Below are 26,851 nucleotides of genomic sequence, written 5' to 3'. Positions count from 1 at the left end.
AAAAGCCGAAAAGAAAATTTTAACGCATCATTTAATGTTCCAAAGCGATTTTTCAGTTCGGCGCCGATTTAAGATCCCGATCAAATCGAGGACTTTGAAGTTGAATTCTCAAGTTGACAATAGAATTATATGCGTTCAATATGGGGAAACGAACATTTGATTACCAATTTTTTTACAGATGATTACGAAACTTTATTTTTTTTATAATTAGCGGTAGTTTTCTTTTCGTGCATAAATATGAAATTAAAACAAAATACGTGATGTTCTTATACGAAGTCAATTTTTTTAAAAATCAACAATCTTATTACATTATTCAATAAGTTGAATGATTGACACACAGATGGCGCTGCTATTGTCAAATCCGTATGACGTTTATGACGTACCAACTTTCAAAAAACTATGCGTAAAATTTCATGACGTTTCGATTAGTCAGAAAAAAGTGACGGCCATTTAAGTGAAGCTACGAAATAATCGATTCAAAACAGTTCTGTACAAGCTCAACAATGGCATTTGGACTCTATTTTATCTGCTCCATTTGTTATCGACTTGCTAAATTTGAACGTGGTCGTACAGACACCATGATGGTGAACGTTCTGATCGTCCAATTGAGGTTGTTACTCCAGAAGATATCAAAGAAGTCCAAAAATATTAGAAGGCCGTGTGTTTACAATTGAGCATGAACATTTGGCATCGAGAAAGGTCGTTTGGACACGTGATAAATGAGATTTTTTGCGTCGATATGTGACAATAGATGAAACATGGATCCATCACTTCAATCCGGAATCAAAACGATCATTATGCAGCCGGCGAACCACGTCCGAAGCGTCTAAAATGAGCTGGGAAGTTTGTGGCTTCAGTATTTCGGGATGCACATGGAATATTGTTCATCCACTATCTCCAAAAGGGAGAGAAAGTCGATAGCGAATACTACATCGAATTGTTGGATAGTTTGAATGGAAAAACCGAGGAAAAACGGCCTCATATGGCACCGCTTCACGAGTCGAAGGAACGATGGTTTTATTGAACGAATTGCTTCCTTGTCCACTCTATAGTCCAGATCTGACCTCCCAGTGACTACTGGTCTCAAAAAAATGTTCGCCGGTAAGAAATTCATCTAAAATGAAAGAGAAATTGATGAAACTGAAGTCTTTATTGAAATTTAAGCAAAAACTGATAATGGAAATATCTGCGAAAAACAAAATTTTTTTATTCTGTATATTCTTGTTTTTGGTTTTGGTTCCGTTTATCAAAAACAACAATAATTTTTAAAAATCTTTTTGTACGTTCCTAAATTTTTTAGTGGCTATCTAACACCAAAGTCGTTTTACAACTAAACACCTGGGAATTATAAGAATATCTCAATATACAGTGTGTTGACTTATAAATTGGAACCATATGAATAACTTTTTTATTAGTGGTTTTATGAAAAAAAGTTATTCTTGATAAAAAGTTCTGCATGATCCAAAAGTTTGAATGCAACCATCAGATATCAATATTTTTGAAGCAGTATACGAGGTTTGTCAAAAAATTTGAATTTTGTGCAAGAGTATCTTTATTTTTCACAGAAAAATGTTATAAAGTTATATCAAATATGCAATTACAGTCATTTATTATGAAAATTCAGCTTTTGTGATTATTTACTAATTATTCCGTATTCTTTTTGTGGCTGCACAAAATTCAAATTTTTTGACAAACCTCATATAATGCTTCAAAAATATTGATATCTGACGGTTGCATTCTAACTTTTGGATCATGCAGAACTTTTTATCAAGAATAATTTTTTTCATAAAACCACTAATAAAAAAGTTTTCCATATGGTTCCAATTTAAGTAAACACACTGTATAAGACTTTGTTATTGTTTAGGTGAAACATATCTATCATTTGAGACCTTCATTTCCAGTTTGATTCGTCTTCTTCCTTTTAAATTGTTATTTTGATATATTTCTTCATATTGGCTCATTCCACCTTTTTCGTGGTCTACCGATTGTCCGTTATAGAATTTGAAATGTATTCCCTGCTATTTTTACCAGTCTACCAGTCGCTATATATGTTGAGGCTAGAAGAAAATGAGTGAGTGCGAACCCCTCTTAATTTTTCTTGATAATTTTGACTTTATAATATAAACGTAAACGACACAACAGGAATTGTCAATACTTATTGATTTTTTTGATAATGACTTCCACCAGCTTTAATCTAAAATAAATTACCCATCGCAGACGATATTTATCGATTAAAACATTTGAGATTTGATAAAAATGAATGGATATAACTATCGAGGTGATTAGTGGTATTCACACAAAATCAAACTCATTATCATTACCGCTGTTGTTAGACTATTAAACTGTAAATCGGTAAAAACGTCGTTAGTTTTTTTTTTTTTTTCATATTTGTGTACATCGTGGTAAATATCGTGAATAATGTAAAGCATGGACTCGTGACACGTCGTAAATCAAAAATTATAATAGAAACGAAAAAAACAAACGGTTACAACTAAAGCCGGTACTACACTGAACGTTTTGTCAACGGTCGCGTTTCCACATACGACTGAACATTGGAAAGAAGGCTGGAACCTTACCTAAGGAAATTAAAACGTGGCAACAATGTGATGAACAGTATCCACTCGCAAGAGGACAAGAACTGTTTGTAATTGTATCACAAGGGTCGGTTTCAACATCGTTTCGATGTTGGCCGCTCCATTAACGCGGGTCTAACGACCAATGCCAACCTTGGAAGCAAAACATGCGCACTACGATCACACGATGCGTCTAATGATATCAGCGTCCAACGTTGAAAGCACTAGGATCATCAAACTATGATATTTGATAGAAAAAAAGGTTTCCTTATGACATCAAAACATATTTTCTTGGAAAGTAAAAACATCAGCTACATTGGTAGATGATTGTAAAATACATAATTATGGTTTGTTTTCTGCAAGGTGTTTTTCAAGTCTTCAAATCTGCTTACATTCCTGGATTCGATTTACCTCTTTAGCGCTTCTCCGTTAAGGAAATTTTCTGAAGATACCTTCAGCCTTGTTAGTCACTTACAGCGACCAAACAGCTCGTGTGCCTCGAAAAATCTTAAAATTTTAATTAATGCAGTAAAAGATCTTTAAACTGTATTATAGAAATAGCGGTGGTAGTTGCTTGAAAAATCCAACTGTATTAGAAAATATACAATCTTGAAAACGCCACGTTATTTACTTTCATTTGAAAGGCCTTACGCCAATTAATATAAAAGCTGAACTAGATTCTACAATGATTGAGACTGCTCAGTAAAATATTGGGTTGCAGAAGACGAAGACCATCATCGCAGTGGTCGACCAAATGAGGTGACGACTCCAGGAATGTTGGAGAGAATCCACTGGATGATCGTCGACTGAAAATGCGCGAGCTGGCAGACATAGTAGGCATTCCAAAAAGTGTGCTACATCGCATAATAACAGAAAATTTGGACATAAGGAAGCTGTGCGTAATATGGTTGCCGCGTTTGTTATTTCCATCGAGTGTTTGGCAATGTTTGCATCGTTTTAACCATGGAGGAAACCTAGGTCCGTCACTTCACTCCCAAATGAAAAGAAATGGACTAATAAGGGAGAACCGACTCCAAAGAAGACAAAGACCGTTCCATCTGCAGGCAAGGTCGCATTTGACTAAGAAGAAATTGTTGTTTCATCAAGACGATGCACCAACTCACACATCCGTTATTGCAATGGTCAAAATTGATGAATTGAAGTTTGAATTGCTACCTAATGCATCCTATTCGCTAGATTTAGCTCCATCACATTATTCTTTGTTCCAAGACTTGAAAAAATAGTTTGGTGGTCAAAGATATTTTAGCAATGAAGAGATTATGTCTATACCGATATCTCTATGGCTAAAAAAATTAAAATCAATCATATATTATAATCTGTCGAAGCTCAGTAAGTTTCGCCATCAAATTTCAATTACCAAAAATTTATTTACTTTCCAAAATTGTTGATATATAATAATATTAGTAACAATTTTAAGTAGAATATAAAAATAAGTCAATGTATTATTTTTTCTGGACAACTTTTTTCAAAAATAATAACAAATGAATCCGTAGTACAACTAAAGTGTATAACACGTGAAAAAATGACATTTTCCTTTCACTAGTTTTGAGTTCTGTGTTAGGGATAAATTTTATCTAAATAGTTTTGTAAAAATTCATGTGATGTTTGAATTCTTTTAAATAAAGTCGGAAATACCAAACGTTTTTAATATTTTCTAGTCATTGACTTGATGAATTTTGTCAAATGACTCTGTTAATCCGTTTATATGGTTCACGTAACAGAAAATTCGATTCAAACGAACAGGAAAACAGAGGGAATGAATTAATATCAAATTTGATCTGAAATATTAGTTTATATTCCGCACGTTTCACCAATAACGGCCGATACAAACTAATCATTTTACAAAAAGCGATAATACAAAAATAATTATACTATAAAATCGTAGGGGTGATATGAATTGTAATTTATAAATGTCTGTATACACTCTAGGACTAGATATCTTTCCATGCACGTCCCAAAACACGTTTCCATCACTATTATAGTATTTGTGCACTAGCGGTTTGAAACGAACGTGAACTACTGTTCAAAATAAAACAAAAATCAGCCCATCATATCTTCCTTTTACTTATGTAACCTAAGTAATAGGTATATACAAGTCAAAGTCCAAACCTCCTTGTCCAATCATCAACCCATAAAATCAGGCGTTCCCCAAGGAAGTGTCCTTGGCCCTTATGTATACTGCTGATATTCCAACACCGACGCTACTTTCGCAGACCCTACAAGAGCATCAGAAAAGCTGCAATAGCACCTTAAAGTTCTACAAGAATGGCTACATCAGTGGAGAATGTTCACCACAAAATGAGGAGTCTGTCCGCAAGTAACCATTACCAATATACCAATTCCAGTGAAAACAGAAGTCAAATACCTCAGACTACACTTGGACCAAAAGTTAGCTTGGAAGAAACACATACAAGCTTAAAAACACAACTAAAGCTAAAATTTCAAAATATGAACTGGCTAATCGGCAGACGATCGCAGTTAATAATGGATACTTATGTACAAAATCATCCTGAAACTAATATGGACATTTGGTATAGAGCTATGGGGTTGCAGTAAACCATCGAACACCAAGATACTGCAATATAATAGCTAATGCTCCATGGCAGACCTCGGTATTCCAACCATCAATGAGGTTATTTAGACATCAGCGATAAGAAACGAAAACCACCAAAATCCACTAATATCCAAGCTTTTTACTGATCCAATGGAATAGAGAAGATTGAAAAGACGCTGACCAGAATATCTCATGGAGTGATCTACGGAGACCCATCAGTGGATGGTGCCCGCCTCAAGTCATTTAGCAAGAAATTTACTCTGTATGTTTTGAGTAGATTGAAAATTTGCAATTAAATTAAAAATAAAATAAATGATTGCAAGAGGCCTATGGGGACAATTCTCTATCTCATGGGCGTGTTTTTGAGTGGTGTAAGCGCTTTATTGATGACCGAGAAAACACTGAAGATGACCAACGGCCATGTCGTCCTGTGACTGTTTCAACTCCGGAAATAGTGACCAAAATCAAACAAATTATGCGTGTAGATGATCGAAGGAGCATCCGGATGATTGCCGAAGCGTAAACGCCGATAAAGAAACGGTTAGAAAAAGTAACACGAGGAATTACACATGACAAAAGGTTAGAAAAAGATCTGCTTTGAAAAGGATCCGATTTGAGTCGAAGGAAGCGGTAAAGCAAAAAACTGCAGAGCTTCTGAAGGTTCTCGCCAAAGAAGACTTCCAGCACTGCTTCGATCAATGGAAAAAACGTATGGAAGGGTGTGTGGTAAGGGGATTGGAGCATATTTAAGGAGAGCATTCAAATGTAGAATAATTTTTATAATCATAACCACGTTATTTAATAGTCTGACTTCATATTAACCAATATAATAATATCTAGTAGGTCTATAAACGTCAGAAAATTCTTTTATTTCGTTTGAAAGAAATTTTTATTGTACTCGCTCACCTCTACCTATCTAGCACTGAGAAAAAATTGGATTCTACTCAAAACGTTGCAGTAAAATTTCTTAAATTGCCAACCTATAAACTTCGCTAATTGAATTGTTAGTTTTGACGCTCTTGACGGCTATTAAACTTTCAGCTCCACCTGCAAAACTAATTTTATTCTAGACAGAAAAGGTTTTGGAACATAACAACGGAAGCATTTTATCAAGATGTACACATTATATTTTATATTAAACGAAAAAAAAAACAAGTTTGTTACAAGAAAAAGTTGTTAACGCCATAATGGATATTCAAAATTTTCCTATCAAAACGGAAATAAAAAATCTCATTTTTTTTCTCTTAATAGTTTTTCACATTGTACAAACGCCTATATTAGCATCGCCATTCACATGCGATGGTTGCGTTGACAATACCACGTGAGTAACGTTCGTACACGAATCAAATGCAGAAACCGCATTAATTACATTTACTAATAATGTGGTTTCGCGGGCTAATTAAACGTAAATTAAGTTTTTTATTAACATTCTCTCGGTTTTAGTTTGACGAAAATCGAATTCAATTATCGACTATTAGCAATGAAATCCTATCAATAATTGTAGATAAAAATAGTATTTGTACGTTTATACTTTTATACAATTACGCCTCCCAACGGACTTGCAGCAACATGCACAACGTATTTGAACAGAGACAATATTAAGAAGAAAGAATCGATGACGGATGAAATCGTACACATGATGGAATTGGAACTGAAGGAAAACTGGTTGAAATACAACGAAATCGAACAATGCGAAAGAAGACTTCTGGCTCGCTGGACGTTGATGGAAACCTAATATCCGAAAGCTCAAAGCTCATAAAGATGTTGAAGACTTACACAGAACAACGTTTTGATGATATCTCTGCGCCTTCAATTCCAAGATTCGAGATAATGGCCAAAACGTACATCCTTTGATGAATGAAAGATTCTTCCCTAAAAAACCATTGTGATCAATACCTCCCAATAAGCTTGATACGTCACGTAACGAAGGTTTTTACCAAAGTTATACAAAATCGATTATAAACTAGTTTGGCTTGGATATATTGAAAAATTCTTAGCTTACTATAGAACGAAACAAAATTTCAATGTCAAAATATTTTATTACTCAACATATTCTCCTCTTAATTGGATATTCATTACAGCGAACGTGCAACGTCTCTAAACTTTTAAAAAAAATGTTTCTTCCTGCTCTGCAAACCAGACCTCCACAGCTTTTATTTCCTCCTCGTTGGAAGAAAATTTACGACGTTTTAAACTTATTTTCATTTGAAGAAAGAGATGATAGTTGGGCGGAGACAAATCTGGTAAATAAGAGGGATGTTCTAGTAATTTAAACCATAAATCACGAATTTTTTGAATGGCCTCATGAGATCTGTGTGCAGGGGGGTTGTCCTGCAAAAACATCTTTGGATAACTTTCAGCGTCTTTCCTCTTTAATTTTCTCCCGTAGAGTGGTCAACAATGTCGAATAGTAATCTCCAGTTATTATTCTACCCTTATTCAAATAATCAATCATGATTACTCCATGGCAATCAATCCCAAAAAACTGAAGCAAGAACTTTTCCTGCAGATTTTTGGACACGAAACTTCTTAGGTCTTGGAGAGCCAGAGTGTCGCCATTCCATCGATTGTTGCTTTGTTTGTGGATCGTAGAAATGTACCCAAGTCTCATCCATAGTAACAATTCGGTTTAAGAAGTCTACATCGTTTTCAAATCGAGCACAGATCGAACGCGATGCTTCTACCCTTGCACGCTTTTGGTCAACATTCAAATATTTGGGGATCCATTTTGCAACAATTTTTCTCATGTCCACATTGACGTGAACTATATGATGAACGTGTTCGTATGGAATATTCAGTGCTTCAGATATCCGTTTTAGCCCTATATGACTAACACAGAAACTGGCTCGATCGGTCATCATTCATTCAATGAAAAATTTACCTCTTTTGAGGCTTGCAGTCCAAATATTCACGGTCCGAATTGTTACTATGGATGAGACTTGGGTACATTTTTACGATGCAGAAACAAAGCATCAATCGATGGAATGGCGACACTCTGGTTCTGCAAGACTTGAGAAGTTTCGTGTCAAAAAATCTGCTGGAAAAGTTCTTGCTCCAGTTTTTTTGGATTTCCATCATGATTGATTTTTTGGATAAAGGTAGAACAATAACTGGAGATCACTATTCGACATTACCGACCACTCTACGGGAAAAAATTAAAGAGAAAAGACGCGGAAAGCTATCCAAAGGTGTTTTGTTTTTGTAGGACAACACCCCTATACACAAATCTCATGTTGCCGTGCAAAAAATTCGTGATTTAGGGTTTTAATTACTAGATCACCCTCCTTTTTCGCCAGATTTGGCTCCGTCAGACTATCATCTCTTTCCTCAACTGAAAAAAAAATTTAAAAGGCTTCAATTTTCTTCCAACGAGGAGGTAATAAAAGTTGTGGAGGTCTGGTTTGCAGAGCGGGAAGAAACATTTTTTTAAAGGTTTAGAAACGTTGCAGGTTCGCTGCAATAAATGTATCCAATTAAGAGGAGAATATGTAATAGAGTAATAAAATATTTTGACATTGAAATTTTGTTTGGTTCTATAGTAGGCTAAGAATTTTTCAATATATCTTCGTAATTTTCGACGGTAATTTTGATTTTTCATTTTTTAAAACAGCATTTCGCAAGGTTAATGCGACTTTATCAATCAAGTCTTCTACAAGTTTTGTAAAAGCCCTGGAACTTTCAGATGGTATCAAAATCAACGAAGAAGCAATCAACAACATTAGATAATCAACCAAGGAAAAGAAGAAACGGACTTTCATCTCAAACTCTATGCTAGCATCTCTAAAGATAAATCCGAACGGTAAATAGTCACCTAGCTAATTATGAGCGGGTTTGCTCGAATGATCTGTTTGAAAAGTGATTTGGATGATTCAAGTTACGTGCGGAGACCATATCTTGATACATTAGTTATTTCGGAGCCCTTTGTATAAACAACACAACTAAATTCTTGTAAGCATTTCAACATCTCATGTTCTACATTTAACGTAACCACATATATGTCAAAAAAAAAATTGTTTTTCATATATTTTTTAATCTCCTTTTGTTAGAGAAAACGAAAAATCGACGATTATATAAAAAAGTATTCATTAACAAGTATTTTCAACATCTGGTGCAGATTCGTCAAAATATTTGATGTACCCTAAAGCCAGTAGGGGGAAAACTCCCAACAAAAGACTTTACAAGTAGGATTATTTAATGAATACGCACAAGTTCTTATCTTAGGAATATTGTCTGTATTGTCTTCTAAGAACCGGAAATGGGATGACAGAAATGTGCTGGGTATTTTAAAATAACAATGGCGTCTATGAAATAATTGTTAAAAATTTAAATTATAGTCTACGAGGATTTTGAGATATGGCAACATTGATGTGAATATGTCAAGATGAATATTTTTGATGGTGAACGTATTCAGAACGTGTTGTCGTACGAAAGCTATTTGAGTTGTTTACAGATGACTTTTGATTTGGATTAAACCAACAATAGTATGACGTTTCGAATTTTGGTGATGTTGCACCATCACGAGTCATCGTTTTTTAATGGTTTTCCGAAATAAATTGTGGTCGCACTTCAATAAAGGATGAATTTAGTGAAGCTAGACCAAAATCTATTGTTGTACCAGGAAACATCGATGCTGTGCGTAAAATATTGGAAGTTCGTCATCTGACTTATCGGCATGGTTTGGGTTATTCCCAATCATCGATAATTCGTGCATTTTATTGCCTTTCTAATAACAAACAAGTAGAAAAAGTCGTCGCACTCTTGGTGAGAGAGATTATAACGCGTTTTTTTCCGTTAGGAATCCAGTAAAATCTTCTGCTTTGGGTCAGAGGGGGCCGTACGCCTTGTGAAGACCTGCTTCGCAGTGTTGGACCAAATGAGGTGATGACTACAAAAATGATGTAGTGCGCAAGTTAGGCATTTCAAAAAGTGCGGTACATCACATAATAACTGAAAATTTGGATTTGAATAAGTTGTGCACAAGATGGGCGCCGCGTTTGCTCATAATGGAACAAAATGTTTCCATCGAGTATTTGGCAATGTTTCATAACCATGGAAGAAACGTGGATTCGTCACTTTACATCCGAAACAGAAGAACAATCAAAACAATGGACTGAAAAGGGAGGACCTGGTTCCAAAGACCGTTCCATCAGGAGGCAAGGTCATGGCGTCGGTTTTTTGGGATAATTTTCATTGACTATCTTGGAAAAGGAAAAACTTTCGACGTCGAGTATTATACGAATGCATTGCAACGTTTTACCGAAGAAAGAAAGCAAAAACGGCCGCATTTGGCTAAGAATAAAGTGTTGTTTCATCAAGACAATGCACCAGCTTACACATCCGTTATTGCAATGGCGAAAATCAATGAATTAAAGATGGAATTGCTACTTCATGTACCTTATTTGCCTGATTTAGCCCCCTCGGATTATTTGAAAAAAATGGTTCGATGGTGAAAGGTTATCGAACTTATTAAACATCACTGGGAAAAGTGTATGGAGCTAAAAGGAGATTACGTTTAAAAATAAATAAATTTCTGTATTTTCTTTGTTGGGCCTGGTACTTCTGGAACCATCCTCGTATTTAATTAATTTGTCGTCAATTCAATGCAAAAAAACCGCTACATGCTTCCTGTGAGGAAGCTAGAAAACTATCAGTGTTAATTCGAAATTACGGCTTCCAGATACCCGCCTATGTATGTACGTATCTTGAAGCACCATTTTAATATTGAAACATATACATCTGAAAAGCAACGCAAGTAAAAATAAAATCAAAAGATGAAATAAAAAATTCCGCCTTTTTCAAATTGATACTTTCCGTCCGTTTTTCAAATCGACTTTCCTTTAAGTAAATAACCGCTCGCCAAGGATGAGCTTTCTGAAACATTAATTGGACGTATTTTGCGTTACGTAAATTTTCCCGATACAGTTTTCCGAAATGATGTCGTCAGAGGAAATGAGGGAAATTTGTCTCGGTGGAAAACTTGTTAAACGGTTTTTAGTACTAGAGTTCGATATCTTGGAAAGTGGAGATGGAAGAAGACAAACAGGAGGGTGAGGAATGTGAAATGGCGTGCTGGAAATTTTCATGATAACGACATCAATTATGTTCGTTTTGGAAGTTGACGAGGAAACGGTAGTGTATCAAAATCAATCAATTATCACCTTTGGTTATTATTATAACTCATTTCAACGAGTCTTCGCTGACTTTATAGCCTTTAGCCTTGTGTTTCGCAATAACACCGAACGGAAATCATTTACGTGGCGGATTTGCATTGTTGCCAACATTCTTCATTTATTTTTTTTTTTTCCTTCTTTCCGCATCAGATTCAGGAACGCCTTAAATTTCTCATTTTCTTTGAAATTAGAAGAGTTATTCGCGTTGTGGTTTTAAAGTGATTTTGTGGCTTATCAACAATTTTTGTTTTTGAAAATGAGATCCCCTAAGAACAAAATCTGGTTTTAATAAAATCGAATCATTCAAAGTGTATACAGAAGCGGAAAATTTACAAATGATTTTTAATAGTCTAGTTAAAGTTTAAGTGTACAATAAACTTTGTTGACATTAATTTTCTAAATTGGTTCTTTTCTATAAAAACGTTCAAACACCGCTACGTTTTTTCAATTCGTGTTATTCTCCAGTGGCACCTTTAGAAGTGTTTTTAAGAGCGCTTAAGTATTCATTTTGTCTTTTCTTTTCATTTTCACTTTTGAACTGAAATGTTTTCTTAAACAATGGCGTCTATTTAATGGCGCAAATTAATTTTTTTTTGGACGAAGCTTAAACGACTTTTTATTATTTCAGAAAATAAGTATCGAGAGAGAGAGAGAGGACGATTAAGTAACTAACAAATCAATAAAAGTGTCCTTTGAGCATCTTGTCAGGTCTAGAATTTGACCAATTTTGTACCAATCAGCTGTGATGGACGTCACTAAATAGTAAACACACAATTAACGTCATTCAATTTATTTTGGTTAGAAACGTATCGATAATTTTATTGGGTTGTTGTTTTATCTATTTACATCAAAATTGTGATATTTGGTTTTAACTTTAATTTCATTATTTCAATAATATTTATTATAAATTTAGAAAAATTGATATTTCCATCAAAAATATAAATTAAACGTCCTTGAATCTATTCGAGCAAATTGTAACCAATTTTTTTATCTTTTATTGCTCTAGACACGTGAATAAATCGTTTTTCAAACGTTCTCGAGGAAAATTATTTGATAACATATAAACACTAAAGAATGCCGTTATTTGTACACAAGCTTACTATGTACTGACGTCACTACACCGCCAAACTGGTAAAGAACCGAAAATTAATAATAAAAAAAATTATTATAATAATGTCAAATTGGAGGTATACTGCTCATCGTTTTTCCAAAGAATTGATTAATGAATATATACAAAAGCTCAGAAATCGTTCACTAAATTGTAACCATTCTTCTTTTGTAGTTAAAAATTGTTTAAGTGCTAGAACTATTAAGTCTGTTAACCCAGTTTGGCCCAACAAAGAAAACAAATTTTCTTTCCCATACTTTTCCCAGCAATGTTTTATAAGTTCGATACCCTTTTTATAATCGTCAAGCTCCTCAAAATGGCCATTAACTGCCGACATTACCTCTTCATTTTCGATTTATAAGGTAGTAATTCATTGGTCATTGCTATAACGGATGTATGAGCTGGTGCATTGTATTGATGAAACAAAACTTTCTTCTTGTACAAACGCGGCCGATATTGATTGATGTCTTCGCTCAAATGCTGAAATGAATTCTCATAATAAAAGTCAAGAAAAATTATCCAAAACGCATCCCAAAAAACCGACGCCATGACCTCTCCTGCAGATGGAACGGTCTTTGCCTTCTTTGAAGTCGGTTCTCCCTTATTAGTCCATTTCTTTCCATTTGGGAGTGAAGTGACGGACCTACGTTTCATCCATGGTTATGAAACTGCGCAAACATTGCCAAACACTCGATGGAAATATTTTCACCACGCTGATTTTATTCCATTGTGAGCATAAGCGGCACCCATCTTGCGCACAGCTTTCACAAGTCCAAATTTTCAGTTAATATGCGATGTATCGCACTTTTTGAAACGCCTACTATGTATACTAGCTCGCGCACTTTCAATCAACGATCATCCAGTACCTATTTGTGGATTTTCTTCAACATTTCTGGAATCGTCACCTTATCATCACCAACTTCTGCCTTCTCCAGATCAGGCCAGGTACCATGAAACATGAACAAAAAGAAGAATCTCGCAAAAATATTTATATTGATACTTTGAATTCCAATGGAAATAACACAAACATCATCCGATTTCTAAAGTTTAGATTCCATCAATAGAAGGAACATGATTTAAGTTTGTATCAATAGATATGGGATATATATTGAATGTATTGTTATAAAGAGTTACACCCTGTATAGTTACGTCGCGTCTCGAACAATAAACGATCCTAGTATTGAATTTCTTTTGTTTCCAACACAATGGTTTACGCTTCTTCGTGTTGGCGCGTTGATTCGAATCGCGCCAATAATTAATTTAAGTGCAGACTAGTTATCAAACACGGATTGAGCCATTTCACGATGTCATCATCATTTATCTACAAAATGACGATAATAATTTTCTCAAGACAATTGAATCTTCGAATTTCATTATAGTTTTCCCCTCAATTTTGTCCCATTCTACCAAAGTTTTTACTCATTTGTACACTTTAGTTGCTTTCATATGTATACTTTAAGTACATAACGTCTTGTGATTTATACTTTATGAATCTTCCGCATACGAATCGTTTTCGAAAATTCAGACTTGTAAGTTTCAACATGGATAAAACCAAGGAACTATCGGTTGAAACTCGTTGCAAGTCTTCATAATCCAGCTTAAGGTAACCGAATTAAAAATACCGCGACATACCGTGGACTACAACATGAAAAAATGCATTCCCTGGAAGCTTTGGCGATAGAAAAACGTTCAGAGCGACTTGGTCAGTAAACTTGGTAGACAGTAGCTTAGATCAATGAATCTAGAATCTGCCTTCAAGTACTTCTACAAGTGAAAAGGATATTAAGAGAAGCTGGTCTTTTTGGAAAGTTAGCAGTGCAAAAATCTCTTTTAAAATGTCAAAATAAGTTTAAAAAATTGCATTGGGCTCAAGACCACAAAACTTGGAAGATAAAATGAAGATGGAATGTGTGTTATTCCGGCTGTAGAACGTGCTGGAGGCTCGTTGATGGTTGAAGATATTTTGGAGGAAGAGCGACTGGACATCTGGTAAAAATTGAAGGGGTTTTGGGGAATGTTAGAAAGGAAAATTTAGTACATACTGGCCAGCGCCCGAACGCCAGAAAATGTATCTTCCAGCTTGATAACGATTAAAGTATTTGAAAGAATTGGAAAGGAAGAACGTGATTATTTAGTCGTCGTATTCGCCCGACTTCAACCTGAGATATATTGAACAGGAAAGTCAGAAAGTAGTATCACATCTTTGGAATATCTTGAAAAACGAATAGAACCAAATACACGACGATTATTTGTAAAAATTGTTACAGGGAATACCAAAATTGTATCCCAATATAATGAAAGCAAAAATATCAATATCAAAATCGATCTTATTTGTTGTGTAAACACAAAACATAGTGCGGGCAAGAACTTTTGATCGGTAGTGTGCATGTGTTAAATGATGATGACAATAATATGTAGTATAAAAACATTTAAAAGTATTTTAAAAATAAAACAAATCGCGAAAACCGTAATGACAAAAATAAACATATCCTTTAACGGCTACTTAAATTGTTGAGAACGACAGTTTTGGAAAGTTTTGAGAAAAACATGCCCCATTAAATTCTACGAGACAAATTTAATGCCGAAAGTAAACGGTTTTTTTACAACTCTATTAGCGGGATATTTTCCTTACAAATACACAGTATTGTATTAGCCCGAAAAGTTTTTATTTTTTCATACAAATAACCATCAAAATTTTCTTATATTTTATATATTTATTCTCAATGTTTCAATTTTTTGAAAAATTCTATTCTTTAAACACAACGACCATCGAGATATTTTTTCAAATCTGTGAACAGAAAATAATCCGAAGGGGCTAAATCTGGCGAATAGGGTGCGTGAGGTAGCAATTCAAACATTCTTCTTCTTCTTTTAATGCATATCCATCAATGGATGTTCGCGATCACATTTTTCATGGCTTCTCTATCTCTAGCGGTATGGATCAATGTCTGAATATCTTATATACCCGCAACCATGACATCCTCTTCCGTCCCAATCCTCTCTTACCTTCAATCTTGCCCTCGACTATCAGCTGTAGGAATTGATATTTATGGCCTCGCATTATATAGCCAAGATATGCAATCTTTCGTTTCTTCACGTTGTTAAAGAGTTCACGGTCTTTATTGATACGCCTGAGAATATTTCCTCACTTTGGCAGTCCATGGTATCTTCAGGCTTCTACGATATACCCACATTTCGAATGCCTCTAATCTGTTGATGATTTTTACCTTAAGGATCCAACCCTCCATTCCGTAAAGAAGCACTGACCAAACGTAGCACCGCACAAGTCTCAGTCTAAGATCAAGATCAAAGTCGGTACGTGTAAATACATTTTTAAATTTTATGAATGTACTTCGAGCTTGTCCAATAGATTTTCTAAACGTATTCGCTTCCCTATTGATAAAATCATGAATTTAGTTTTTTTGATGTTGATGTTTAATCCCATGTTTTGGCTATGTCCGCCTACTATATTAATTAATTGTTGTAGGTCATCTATATTATCTGTAATCAGTAGTGTGTCATCGGCGTAACGTATGTTGTTGACCCAGACTCCATTGACTTTGATCCCAATGTCTCTATCTTCAAGTGACTCTCGAAAGATGGCTTCAGAGTATATATTAAACAGGAGCGGCGACAATATACAACCTTGTCGTACTCCTCGGCGAATCCGAACTTGCGCAGTTGGACCATGATTTACTTTGACTTGACAACGAATGTCCTTTTCGTCCAAATCCAATTTTTTAAGGAGCTGCATAAGGTTGTAATGTTGAACTTTATCGAAAGCTTTTTCGTAGTCTATGAAGCATAGACAAACATTTTTTCTTTGGTCATAGCAGTTCTGTACAAGGACCTGTGTTGCGACTATTGCCTCTCTTGTTCCTAACCCCTGTGTAAATCCAAATTGCGAGTCTCTTATATTATTATCACATTTTCTATATAACCTCTGATATATTATTCTTAGGAATATTTTTAGGAAGTGGCTCATAAGGCTAATTAGCCTATGATCTTCACACTTTCTTGCGTTCGGTTTTTTTGGGATAGGAATAAAAACTGAAGATAGCCACTGTTCAGGGTAATGACCAGTATCATATATCTTGTTGAACAGCTTTTAAAGCACTCTAATGCTTCTTTCGTCCAGTAGTTTCAGTATTTCTGATGGTATTTCATCTGGACCAGCTGCTTTCTTTTTTTTAGTGACTAGTACAGCCTTTTCTACCTCTTCTTTGGTAATAGAAGGTCCGGTTAGACATTCCTCTGCATCGAGTTCTCTGGTCTGGTCTGGTCTATTGTCGTCGAAAAGTTTTTCTACATAGTCTTCCCATATCCTGTATTTCTCATGATCTTCCATAACTATCTGGTTGTCCTGGTTGGTTATTATACCTAGATTTCGTTTTTTAAATATACCAGCGGCTTCCTTTAATCTTCTATGGATGTTGAAATCATCGTGTGTCTTCGTTGCAGTTGTTCTATTTCGTTGCACTCGTTTTTAAGCCATTCATTTTTTGCAACTGTAATTTTTGATCTTATGAGTCTAGTGGAATCTAACTTCTGTATCTGAGAGTTTAATCGGTTGGTTAATACGGATTTAATGGTTGGACTATGCAGTTTATCTAGTGCTATTGTACGTCTTGGTGCTTCCTTTTTAGCCTTTGAAAGGGATATTTTTATGACGGCCGATAGTAGTACACGGTCTGTGAGTATATCAGCTCCAGGATATGTACATGCCGTTTTTACTGAAGAAGCAAATCTGGAGTTTATAAGGTTGTAATCTATCTGGTTACGGGTAACGTTCCCTGGTTGGTCTCTTGGTGATTTCCAGGTATATAGGCGGCGAGGGTGATATTGGAACCATATGTTGGTTACTGTCATATGTTCTTCTTGACAGAACTGCAGGAGACGATCCCCTCTTTCATTTCTTATTCCCAGACCAAAGGGCCCAACGATGTTTTCGTATTTGCCCTTTCCTAGCTTGGCATTTAGGTCGCCCATGACTATATTAACTTCATGATTTTTAGTTCATTTTAGAAGACCCTTCACATCACTGTAAAACTCTTCTATGTCTTGGTCATTTGAGTCGGCTGTTGGTGCATATAGCTGAATTTTGTTTAGGTCGACAGGTTTAGCTCTAAGTTTTATTAAATCAGTACGATCGGAGTAAGGAATCGGGCCACCAAGTTTCTGGAACTCCTAGAATATCTATCTTGAGCCTGCTCATTTCCTGTACGAGATTTGCCAATTTCCCAGCTTCGAAAAGGCTTTGGGTGTTCCAAGTTCCAATTTTTAAAGTTTACGTAAGTTTAGTCTTTCTTCTGAAACATTCAAGTCAGTCCCCCCCGGAGATCCGATCGGGGGACTATTTAAAACAAAAATTTTGATTCGAATGTTTCCATGTGGTTCTCTTGGGAAAAATACACTAGGTGGTTTCCCGTTGCCTTCCTAATTTTGCTTCAGCCGCTCTTAACCTGGGGAATAGACGTTGTTTGCAGCCGCCCACTCTGGGTCAGACGCTGCGTGGGAATCTTCTTAGCTTTACCTTCATCACTTCGAGACCTTACCGGCATGGGTGACCTTACCGGTAGCTACGCTACCGCCGGCGTCGCTCCCTGGATATAAGGTTACTGAGCCCTCTCACCAACGACAAGGTTTTGATTCCCCCAGAGAGAGATTCAAACATTAATTCATTAATTTTCGTCATTGAAATAACGGATGTTAGTAAGATAAGCTGGTGCATCTTCTTAGCCAAATGCGGCTGTTTTTGCTTGATTTTTTCGCTTAAACATCGCAATAAGTTCGCAGAATAATGAAAAATTATCCTACGCGTTTCTCAAAGAACCAACGCCATGACCTTGCCTGCAGATGGAAGGATCTTCGCCTTCTTTGGAACCAGGTCCTCCCTTTTCAGTCCATTGTTTTGATTATTCTTTTGTTTCGGGTGTGAAGTTTTGGACCCACGTTTCATCCACGGTTATGAAACATTGCACTCGATGGAATCATCTTCACGATGTTTGTTTTTGTTCCATCGTGAGCGAAGGCGACATCCATCTTGCGCACAGCTTTCTCATTTCCAATCGACGATCATCCAGTGGATTTTCTTCAACATTTCTGTAGTCGTAACCTCATTTGGTCGGCCACTAGGATGCTGGTCTTCGTATTCTATCAACACTATTGATGGCTACCAAACAAATACTAAACAACATGGCGTCTTCAAACTTGAATCAGAATTCAATTTTCCTTTTCGCCAAAAGAAAATTCAACTCCTAGTCTCACCTCTTCTTCTTTACTCAAACTTTTTATAATACCTTACAGAGCGTCAGAGGGATTTTAGTTTTTTTCCTCTTTTTATCAATTTTTTTCCACTCTTTTCGACTCCTTGCTACTTCATTCATCTGCTGTATCATTTTTTTGTCTTCCTTATTGTAACCAAGTTTTCCTGGGTGTTTATTCGACCATATAAAATTTAAGAACAAATAATTGCATTGGTGAATAAATTTGATACAGAAAGAGACTATTGCTGCGGAATGAAGCGCCTTATAGCTTAAATAATTATCATATTTAATTTCTCATTTGATATGTTTATGTACCTAAATGTTCTTGACTTTAGGTCTCTTCTATTTTAAAATTAGTTTTTTTTAATAATTTTTGAAATATTGATACAAAATTGACGTTTCTACTTTTCTATAAGTCAAAATATGATATTGACACTGACAATTTGCTTATCTATATTAATCAATAGATCACTTACATCATGAACATGTTCTAATAAGAAAAAATTAATTTTTCCTTAGTCCTTATATCTTAAATATGTAACAGTACTTAATCAATTAAATTATTTGTAGTTTTATTGAAATTTACAAAATAGAGCTATAAATTTTACTTAAATTATTTAGGTCTTTTTATCATTTAAAACTTTTTCGTTTTTATGACAGTAAACCATTTTTAAAATTCTCTTATTCCAGTATTAGATTCCGCTCCAAGAATTTTTGAATCTTTGTAATTGAATTTTTTCGATATTTTGATATTTCGTGGTTCGTTAATGCAATTTTATTTTTTTTTATCGTATTGATGACCTTTTAGTCTGTTTTGTAAATAGTGAGATGTCTGCCCTATGTAGTCAGTGTAACAATTAGTACAAGTCACTTGATATATAATATTATTTCTTTTGTTTTTTTTTTGGTATTTTTCATTGTGGATAACGCGTTATGTCCTTTATGACTTATACTAATATCATATTTATCAAATTAAATAGATATATGGGTGATTCCGTTCTAACTGTGATTTTTTGTATTCAAAATTTCAAGATTTTAAAATTTAACTTTTCTAACTTTTTTATGCATATTATTCATCTATTTTACTGTAAAAATAAAACTCTAAGAGGAATTTACTACAACTTCAAAGTATCACGAGCAAGACACAAATGTCGGATTTTGAGTTCCACGGTACTGACTCATTTATCCACGGTACTGACATGGTAACTTAAGATATTAAACAACAAGTGCATCAATTTTCCTCAGTTTGATCATAAACATTAGAATTTATAAGGTAATTAGTTTAAATCATTTGTTACGACAAAAAAAATTAATAATTTATCGGTAAATTCTAGGAATGGACATGACACGGTACTGACATTCATGTGATGTAGTATAAGTTTTCTTTAAGTGGCAAGTTATATTGTATAAAAATAATGTTTAAATATCTTAAGAATTATTCAATTAACACAAAATTTTTATTAATTGATTATTAATTAATGACTAGTACAAAAAAACAATACAGGACATTGAATATCACAAGTTAGAACGGAATCACCCATATAAGCGAACTTTGGCGGAATTTTCGTGAAAAACTTGGAAGATTCGTTACCGATAACTTCCAGTAAATCCGTTGTAGATCTAATAAAGACCACGTAACCAGTTAATAAATCAAATAAAGGATGTGTAACATACGTAATAGATTAGAAGGGCATTGTGTAGTGGCACAAATACCATCAAAGCGTGATTCCCCTTCGTGTTTTCCATAACAATGGCCGGCGAAGGAATAATGATGCAGAATGCTTGTTTTCAACAATGTTTGCGGGCGATAATGAAACAACACCAAAACTATATTAATTACGCGGTACGTTAGTTTCAATTTAGATAGAATTTTTCAATTTTTTGATATTTTTTTTTGTTGACCGTTGTGTTGTTGTAATTCATAGTCTTTTTAGTTCAATTTAATTTATATGATTTTGTTTTGTTTTTTTTTTTTTGTCTAAATGGATTAGCTATCGGAGAGTGCCGAACAGAGGTAGAATAAAGGACGAAGGGTTCGAATTTAAACGGCCTGCCAGTTGTATAAAGCGGGCGTTAATGAAATGGGATATTTTATTCCCTATTCATGCCGTACCCCATCATTTCACTAATTACGACAAACTGTGTGTGTTTTGTTTGTTTTTAGTACCGCGCCGCGTAAAATTTTTTGTTTCCGAATATGAAAATCAACATCAATTAGGAATATCTAATGTTGATTGTTGGTAGGAGCGAGAAATTTCGGTTCTCGCTAAGTAAACAAGCAAATTAGTTTTTTTGGATAAAAAAAAATAACATTTCTAAAGCGGGTATTATAAGCGTTTCTATTAAACTGGCTCCGGTATATTAGTTTTGCCATTGGAATTTTTATCGATATTTTATAATTCCGTAAGAAATTATTGATGTATACGTTGGTATAAATCAGGAGGTTACTTGGGCTCACAGTATTCGATCTAAGAAACTTTTTCTAAAATTAACATTTGGTTGTTTAAAACATCACTGAATTCAAAATAAAGGAAATATTGAGCTAAAATTTTGGAGAAGTTTTTTTGAATGTTGATTATATATTGAAAAAAAATTAGGAAGTTAGTTGGGGTCACAATATTGGACATACGAGGTTTCGAACTTGTCCAAATCTTAATAGAGAACTTATGCTTATATAAAAACTCGTCCAGGCCAAAATAATGGGAATATTTAGTTAATATTTTAAAGGAATGTTTTTAAAGGTTGATTTTATGTTGAAAAAAATCGGGATGTTAATTGGGGTCACAATATTGGAAATACGAGGCTTCGAACTTGTCCAAATCTTAATGGAGAACATATACTTATTTAAAAACTCACCCAGGCCAAAAAAATGGGAATATTGAGCTAAAATTTCATAGAATTCTTTTTAAAGGTTGATTATATGTTGAGAAAAATTAAGACGTTATTAGGGTTACAATATTGGAAATACGACGCTTCGAACTTGTCCAAATCTTAATGGAGAACATATACTTATTTAAAAACTCACCCAGGCCAAAATAATGGGAATATTGAGCTAAAATTTCATAAAATTCTTTTTAAAGGTTGATTATATGTTGAGAAAAATTAAGACGTTATTAGGGTCACAATATTGAAAGTACGAGGTTTCGAACTTGTCCAAATCTTAATGGAGAACTTATGCTTATATAAAAACTCGTCCAGGCCAAAATAATGGGAATATTTAGTTAATACTTTAAAGGAATGTTTTAAAAGGTTGATTTTATGTTGAGAAAAATCGGGACGTTAATTGGGGTCATAATATTGGAAATACGAAGCTTCGAACTTGTCCAAATCTTAATAGAGAACTTATGCTTATATAAAAACTCGTCCAGGCCAAAATAATGGGAATATTTAGTTAATATTTTAAAGGAATGTTTTTAAAGGTTGATTTTATGTTGAAAAAAATCGGGATGTTAATTGGGGTCACAATATTGGAAATACGAGGCTTCGAACTTGTCCAAATCTTAATGGAGAACATATACTTATTTAAAAACTCACCCAGGCCAAAAAAATGGGAATATTGAGCTAAAATTTCATAGAATTCTTTTTAAAGGTTGATTATATGTTGAGAAAAATTAAGACGTTATTAGGGTTACAATATTGGAAATACGACGCTTCGAACTTGTCCAAATCTTAATGGAGAACATATACTTATTTAAAAACTCACCCAGGCCAAAATAATGGGAATATTGAGCTAAAATTTCATAGAATTCTTTTTAAAGGTTGATTAAATGTTGAGAAAAATTAAGACGTTATTAGGGTCACAATATTGAAAGTACGAGGTTTCGAACTTGTCCAAATCTTAATGGAGAACTTATGCTTATATAAAAACTCCTCCACGCCAAAATAATGGGAATATTGAGCTAAAATTTCATAGAATTCTTTTTAAAGGTTGATTAAATGTTGAGAAAAATCGTGACGTTAATTGGGGTCACAATATTGGAAATACGAGGTTTCGAACTTGTCCAAATCTTAATGGAGAATTTATGCTTATATAAAAACTCGTCCAGGCCAAAATAATGGGAATATTTAGTTAATATTTTAAAGGAATGTTTTAAAAGGTTGATTTTATGTTGAAAAAAATCGGGATGTTAATTGGGGTCACAATATTGGAAATACGCGGCTTCAAACTTGTCCAAATCTTAGTGAAGAACATATGCTTATTTAAAAATGAAGTATAGCCGATGCAAAATATTTCCAAAAATGACGAATGCACTTTGCGCATTCACCATTAAAATTAAAAAAAAATATTAATAGAAATGACAATTTTCTCTTTAGACATGTTTTGTTTATAGCTATTTGAAATAAAAAACAATGAAAAAATGTTACATGACCATGTCACAATATTGAAAAACAGTTTTTTCCCAAATGTTAATCGTTGAACATGCTGCAGACTAAATTTTTGTAAACTCTTGATTCATTTTAACGAGCTCCAAAGCGCGTCGTTGCTTTTTCAATGTATCTTCCATCAAAATCTTAGCAAGTCTAATGAGATTTCCCGCAGTTTCCCACCTCCATTTTCAGTTCATAACACCTTATAAAGGGTTTTATTTTCCTTACTACTACAAGGAATATCGGTAACAGCAACCCTTTTTTAATATCAAAATGAAATATGTCTGCACATTTATCAGGGAACGCGGAACAATCTTGAAGGAGAAATGAAATGAAAAATGTCCTTTTTTCAGGTTAATAGTCGAGCCATTTATAATTTTGAGGTGCCGGAAATAATAAATTATAACTGTTTTGTCTTTTGATGTCGTAATAGAAAATTCAAAAATATGTACTACCACTTCACATTTTTTGTACAAGGGAGATTACAATTCCTAAAATATTATAAGATATCTATTCAAAAATACCACATATTTAACATAGACACAGTGGTCATTTTAGTAAAAATTGCTGTAATTTTGAAATATGGCAACACTGATGTAAATATGTCAAATCTGACATGGAGTTTGACAGTTCGAATGGTGAACGTACTCACAACGTGTCCTCATACGAGTGCTATTTGAATGAAAGTAAAAGTATTTGTTGTTGATTACGTTTCTTTGTGTATAAATTCAAAAAGTCGTAAAATTGTAACATTGTCAGTTAACGAGAACCCATTCCCAATCATAACCTCAACTTATATCTGCCCTAAAGCTTCGAAATATCTAAAATGTAAAACAATTCTCTCGGTGGGATAAGAAGATTCGTCAGACGCCGAAGACATTGTTGTATAAATGCTATAAGGAATTCTTTGTCTAGTTTACGTCGTTGAATTTCATTCGTTTCTTCTTTATTTTTTAAAATTGTTGCAAACGGTGTATTCCACTTTTTTTTTTAACAAGTACCAAGTTAAACTGTATGTTTTTCATATTTTTGACACAATTTTAATATACAGAAATGAATATCTATTTTCGCTACGTCTGCTTTTGGGAACCGACTCTCACAATATATTCAAAATTAAGCTCGTAAATTGAGTCATTAAAAGTGTAAATTGAAGAACGGAAAAGAGTTTTTCTTTTCATTTTTAATTTAAACCGTTTTAGGAGATAGCTACGTAAAATTTTTCGAGCAGCTGCGAATTAGAAAATTGAAACTGTCGTTAAGAAAATACATATACAATTTTAATTGAAAGTGAGTTTCGTTAATTGGAGCCTTTGGTTTCGAGACTCATTTTAGATGAGAAAAAAAATACAATTTCGTATATTTACACTGTTAAAAAGAAGCACAGGGATCTTCTGTCATATTTACGAATTTTTTTTTTTTGGTGGAAACTTCGTTAAAAGGTTTACATTTCAGAAACGTAACTTTGTTAAGATTAAAATTTTCACTAGAATCATGGGACTTGGAAAGACTCCAACGTAGGAAGAACGGATGGAAGTTGGACACTATTTACAATACGTCAAGCTTCCTAAATCCAATAAATCGAAGAACGTATTGAAGATTCTAGAGAAAAATGATGTAGATCATAAACATCAGAAAAACGGGACTTTCCAAAGTGAGAGGGATTTAATAAAGGAACAAATTCGGCATATATTTGACATGATGAGTACAAAAAGCAAGATGGAAACAAAAAAATAATGAACACTACTGAAGAAGTGAGCTTTGGATATAGAATGATAAATCAGGATATTGGAGAGAAGCTATACGAACAAAGAGATGGGGAAAACAGAGAAAAAACTAAATATTGGAAGATCACTAAACAGTACAACAAAAGAATAGTATGAGAGCTGGTGCTCGGCGTATCAAAAAGAGCTAAATATATGTAATTAAACAGTACAGGGAATTTTCAAAATTATAATAGAAAACTATCACTATTAAATATAGATAATCCAAGGGCTTTAACGTATGGGTGTTTCCATTTCATTAGATATGAAAAAGGGATAAAAATGCCCCAATTTTTCATTTTTCAATTCATAAGTGATGTACGAGGTCTGGCTATTAAATAAAGAGACTGGTTACGAACGACCCGATAAATTACATTAAACTCGAATAAATTCCTAATCCACTCTTATTAGAATAGAAATTGATAAGCATCAAAACAAGTGCGTAAATTGAAATATTCTATTGACTCTAGATTCTATATAAATGAATGAAAATGTAATTTCGATAATAAACCTGATGATTACTTGAAAAAAAACATAAAAATAAGATCTAATATTAAATGGAATGAAATCTTATGGTGGTAAAGGTTATAATTCATCTAAAAACTTCGAAATCTATTATACCGAGGTAATATACGAGGTCTGGCTATTAAATAAAGAGACTGGTTACGAAAAAGGGTTCAATAAACTCCCCTGCCCTCGCCACACACCTTTCCATGCGTTTTTTCCATTGATCGAAGCAGTGCTGAAAGTCTTTTTTGCTTTACCTCTCCATCGGCTCAAATCGGGTCCCTTTCAAAGCACATCATTTTCTAACTTTTCAAGAAAATCTGCGTAGACCAGTTGACGCAAGAGATTTTGATCAGGAGTCAGATTTTTTAGCACCAACTTTGCACAGATTTTTGTCATGTGTAACTCCTCGTGTACAATTTTTCTATCAATTTCTTTATCGGAGTTTACAGCCTCGGTAATCATCCGGATGCTCATTCTGAACGCACAATTTGATTTTAGTCACTGTTTCCGGAGTTGAAACAGTCACAGGGCGACCTGGACATCTTCCGTGCTCTCTCGGCTCAAACTAAAGCGCTTACACCACTCAAAAACGCGCACGAGATAGAGAATTGTCCCCATAGGCCACTTGCGACATTTTATAGCACTCGATCGGAGTTTTTTTCAATTTTACCAGAGATTTGAGATTGACACGTTGCTCGTAGTAAATTTCGGAAATTACAAAAAATCGCTATTTTAGATGTTTATACCAATAATGATATTCCAAAAATTTGGAGTTAAATACAGAAAGTTTTTTAGAAAAATTGGATAAAATTAAGTTGATTCTTTTTATCCTCGCGTTTTGGATTAAAAAGAATAATAAATTCCGGAATCGAAATTAAAAAATTAAAGGATTGGATTTGTGTCAATCTGGCTTAAGAAAACATCATTAAAAATATATACTGGTTCAATTAGAAACGACCCTTGAGCAATTCCATTAATTTTTAATTTAACGTTAAATTTAAAATTCATTTAGGGGAAAAAATTTTGATTAAATTCCTGGAAAGTATTAAATTTTATTTATATTCAATGGCATTTTTTAACCTAGTATTGTGGACCCTCATTTCTTGGCTTCATATAGTAAATAGAATATCTATCGCAAAATCTTTATGCACGTGCCAGTGGCAAGCCTCAACAAGCTTCACGGAAAGTTTCAACTTTTATTATAGTGAAGCTCGAACGATCACTCAAGTTGTTATGAAAAATGTCTCAAATTGGGTTGTGTGCTAAAGACTGAAAAAGGTTTAGCACCAACAAGAATCAAAAACATAAATTTACGATGACGAGTGTCATTTTCAACAATTAAAAATTTGTAGAAATTGTTTCGCTTAGGACGAGAATCATTAGAAAATTACCCACGTGCAGAAGGTCATGTTACTGAAAACAATATAAATGTCCGGAGCGTAAAAATTGAGCTTTGCTGCGATCCGACATCCAAAAGAGATTCCATGAAATGACATCGAAAAATATAGAATTTGCCGGTAA

General features: G+C 34.1%; 1 protein-coding gene across 7 annotated transcripts in view; it reads left to right on the top strand.

Moving 5' to 3' along the window:
- Positions 1 to 26,851, top strand: part of LOC130899117 (polypyrimidine tract-binding protein 2) — a 365,855-nt gene that overhangs the window by 324,376 nt on the left and 14,628 nt on the right. The window lies entirely within an intron of this gene.

The sequence above is a fragment of the Diorhabda carinulata genome, chromosome 10 (assembly GCF_026250575.1).
Source record: "Diorhabda carinulata isolate Delta chromosome 10, icDioCari1.1, whole genome shotgun sequence".
In the NCBI taxonomy this organism is placed as follows: domain Eukaryota; kingdom Metazoa; phylum Arthropoda; class Insecta; order Coleoptera; family Chrysomelidae; genus Diorhabda; species Diorhabda carinulata.
Note: the sequence above shows the minus strand (reverse complement) of the source record. Positions and strands in the feature narration are given on the sequence as shown.